A 4,869-nucleotide genomic window follows, 5' to 3' on the forward strand; every position below is an offset into this window, starting at 1 on the left:
ACCTGGTTCGCTAAGACCACCGCTCTGATACCAACTGTAGAGACCCGTCCTAATCTATTCGGACGAAGTCCATATCAATTATGAGCGATTCACAACAGTTGATTACATCGCGAGGTACTTGACCTCTATATGATATATTTTACAAACATTGCATTCGTTTTTGAAAAGACAATCTTTCATTACATCGAAAGTTGACAACATGCATACCATTTCGTAATATATCTTACTATAATTGACTTAATAATAATCTTGATGAACTCAATGACTCGAATGCAACATCTTTTGAAATATGTCATGAATGACTCCAAGTAATATCTCTAAGATGAGCAAATGCACAGCGGAAGATTTCTTTCATACCTGAGAATAAACATGCTTTAAAGTGTCAACCAAAAGGTTGGTGAGTTCATTAGTTTAACATAAATAATCATTTCATAATTTTAATAGACCACAAGATTTCATATTTCCATTTCTCATAAACTTACGTCCCATGTATAGAGACAAAAATATCATTCATATGGATTGAACACCTGGTAACCGACATTCACAATATGCATATAAGAATATCCCCATCATTCCGGGATCCTCCTTCGGACATGATATAAATTTCGAAGTACTAAAGCATCTGGTACTTTGGATGGGGCTTGTTGGGCCCGATAGATCTATCTTTAGAATTCGCGTCAATTAGGGTGTCTGTTCCCTAATTCTTAGATTACCAGACTAAAAAGGGGCATATTCAATTTCGATCATTCAACCATATAATGTAGTTTCAATTACTTGTGTCTATTTCGTAAAACAGTTATAAAAGTAGCGCATGTATTCTCAGTCCCAAAAATATATATTGCAAAAGCATTTAAAAAGGGAGCAAATGAAACTCACATATTGTATTTTGTAGTAAAAATACAAATGACGACATTGAACAATGCAGGGTTGGCCTCGGATTCACGAACCTATATCAAGTACATATATATATTAACACATATACTTGTAATCGAGCAACTAAATTTACATACAGTTAGTGAGATAATTGTTATTTTAATAATTTTATGTTTCATCAATAAGTAATTTAATTATTTCTATTTTGTGTACCTTCACTAAAAAATTAGTATCTATTATAAAATGTTAGTATAGATATGTTATATGTATTAACTAGAGTGTTGTATAGCTAAAAAATCATTGATAAAATAATATTAATAATAATAAATAAAAAGTTGTATTATTTTATAATATTAATAAATATACTTAATATTAAAATAATAATAATTATGATTCTAAAAGTAATAATACTTATATTGATAATAATATTAGCATTAGTAGTAATATTGCTAATAATAGTAATAATGATAAAGATAATTTTAAAGAAAATGGTTTTGTTACAAAAAAATGATAATACTAATAATGGTATTAATAATAATAATATTGGTAGTAATGATAATTCTAATATTCATTCTAATGATAATAATAATAGTAAGTATAATATTTATATTAGTATAGTAATAATAATAATAACAACTGTAATACTTGTATTAATAACAATTATTAATAATAACAATACTTCTAATAATAATAATAATAATGATAATAATAATAGATGATGTGTAATTTCGTACTCTAAATTATTAGCTAAATACCTAACGATTATCACACAATACAGGCAACTATAACCAGTTCGTGTAGTAATTAAACGAGTATTTGACCAATTCATTCCACAGAGAGCAGGTATTTGAAAACTTGAACTATTAATTATTCTAAGAATTAAAGGGGGGTTTTGTTGTAAAACTGATTAAACGCGAAAGTAAATTAAACTTAATTCAATAAGATGCAAAGGTATCCACTTAGCTACAATTCCCTAGGCTAGGATTGCTCGTTTAACTCGTTAAGTAAACAATTACAAAGATGTGACACTGTATTTATCTGTCGATTCCTACAGTTTAAGACTAATAACCTAAGTATAACTGTCGTTAACCTAGAGTTACTAACCAATTCACAATGATATTACTCAAGATTATAATCTAACTTAGGTTGGTTTGGTGTCCCTTACAACCTCACAATTATTGCAACTAATTTCAAGTTCAACCACTATACGATTAATTTTATTATCGGTGTCCCTCATAAAATCTCACGTATTCCTAAATTATTCACGTTCAATAATCTAGTAAAGCTATTAATCAATTTAACTATCGTTAGTTAACTAATAACTTCCGTGATTTAACAATCAAAAAGCTTTAATAACAGTGGATCTTAGCTAGACATAAACTTGTGTAATTTTAATTAATTGTTATTAACCAAAAGATCGCAATCCATCACCTAAGTTCATGCATCTAAGTGAATACTAAATATTTAGCTACTCATGGCAAAAAAAAAAAAAAAAGAACAAATAAATAAGAAAAAGAATTAAACATAATCATTGAATTGAATGAAGAACAAATTAATAAAAGTAATAGAAGTTAATACAAAGATTAAACTAACCAAGAATGATATTGTAGCTTAAACCCTTGTAAAACAATGAAGAAAGACAAAGAAATTCGTAACTAAAATTGCTGTGGAAGAAAATTCGTAAAATAAAACTGGATACCCTAAATTGGGGTAAAATTCGTCTATTTATAGAATCTGGAAAACAGCTGAAACCGACTCATGTCGCGTTCCGTGACACACCATCGCGATCCGCGACCACCTCATCGCGTTCCGCGATGACCAGGACGCGACAAAGGTTGTTTAAATGCGATATATTGGTCAGAACACCCTTTTTTCCATGTCGTGTTCTGATGCACTTTGTCACGTATCACGATGACCAAAACGCGATAAACATCATCCTGAAGCGATGGAAACTGACTTTTTCACCCGAGACGCGTTTATCTTCAACTCTAACTCCGTTTTGGCTATATCTTCAATAAAAATCATCGTTAATGAGCCAACGTACCATAACTTGACACTTTCTTTATATTAAGCTCAAATAACTCGATATCTCCATTAAAGTCTTTAAAATATCAACAAATGGACCAAGATAACGCCCAAAATATATGTATGAAAATGGCGTTATCAAAATCCCCCACACTTGAACCTTGCTTGTCCTCAAGTAAGCTTATCTTCAAAATAGTAAAATCCAATGTAAGAGCAAACATACCCGAAGCGTCTTCAACAATAATAGGAAGCAAGATACACCAATACTATCTTCATGAGCAAATAAAACCAATGTGTGGTGATCTTCAACAAGCAATCGCAAGGTTCAAGCCTTCAATCAACCATCAAATTAACCACAATTCAAGCCTAAATCTACCCATCACTACCATTTCTCCGGCCAAAGTCAACTCCATCTTCTAAAAAGTCATCAATCATTAATCATCAAGTATACAATTTTTTTCACAAACTCGAACTTTTGACCTCCTTGACTTTGACCAATTATGTAGGATTCACGGGATAAGCATCAATTTACCAAAATTAACTCAAAATTATCAACAAGATATAAATCATAAGCTCCAATCACCATGAAAATCACAATGTAAACCCCCAAAATGAACAAGGCTATAAATATCACAAAAAATTACCGTTCACCAAGGAATCTGTCATGCACAAAGTTTATACCTTCAAAAAGTATGCTTCTTACATCAACCCGCTATGGCTATCCCTCTTTCACCTCCATGCCCCCAAAACACCAATGATTCGTCAATTCCATATAAAATCGTCAATTCCAAAAATTAGGTTAAGGTGGGTGCGCCAAAGCGTAGGGGACTGGTTACCCCTATCTTTATGGTCAAACCGGGCACAGGATGACCGGCACTCATCAAGCTTTCTATCACAACTCTATGGTTTCTCTCATAGTGGGGCGAAAGCATTGACGGAGGTTCGTGGAATTAGTGCCCCACGTGGCTAATTAAGAGGTCCATCAATTCGATGATTTGGCTCAAAAGCCGGTGTGCATACAAGCCTTCCCAATTATGGGATAGCCGCACGGGTAGTTGCACTGAAGCGAACTACCTTGGGTGTAAATTTTTCGGAGGGTCTATTGCACGAAACCTGAAAGACTTTACTTTCAAGCAATGGTCTTTTGAAACAAACTTTACTTGTAAGACTTTACTTACAAGTTCGGAAGACTTTACTTCCTAAGAACAACATGGGAGGACTCGATTCTCCCGGAAGTGTTTAAACACTTGGTTAATTTTATTTAAGGTCCTTGGACCCCACTTCCCACGCATCTTAGCTTTTATGCTAATTTTAAGAAAATGTAGGAAGCAGATACTACATTCCCGTATTTTAAAGGTTACCATGGCTTTTGGCCATGGTGTGCGTTGTCTAAGCAAACGCTAGCACGAAGCCATTGCTCTTACATAAAAAGACAGCACGGTTGAAGCTCAAGGCTCCTCTTCCCACAGTACGATACATCGGTGTAATACATCGTGAAATGAAGTATTAACCAATGTCAGTATGAAATGATGTAGATTAGGAAGTCTCCTACACCAAGTAAGACGGGCATTCGGAAGACTTGACTTCCTTCATGGATGCACTTGAATCATCCTACAATTTTAACTTACAAAAGTGATAACATTTGCTTTCATAAAACAACTACACTTGGCTTTTTGAATGAGTCAAAAATTTTAAAATTTCTCAAATTTTTCAATAATTTAATTAAAAATAAGACTCAAGCCAAGTGTATTACATCCGCGAGAATTTATATCTCTCCCCCCCCCCCCCCCCCCCCCCACACTTAAGATCATGTAATGCCCTCATTTATATAAAATCAGAAAATCAAAAATAAATTCGAGAGGACAAAATAGTGAAAAAGGGAAAAGAAAAGAAAAGAGAAACCCGGATTTTTAGATCCGTAGATCGCGGAAAGACGGTGCACGATGGCGCTGAACTTACTGCCAGCATAAG

Source organism: Rutidosis leptorrhynchoides, chromosome 2 (assembly GCF_046630445.1).
Source record: "Rutidosis leptorrhynchoides isolate AG116_Rl617_1_P2 chromosome 2, CSIRO_AGI_Rlap_v1, whole genome shotgun sequence".
In the NCBI taxonomy this organism is placed as follows: Eukaryota; Viridiplantae; Streptophyta; class Magnoliopsida; order Asterales; family Asteraceae; genus Rutidosis; species Rutidosis leptorrhynchoides.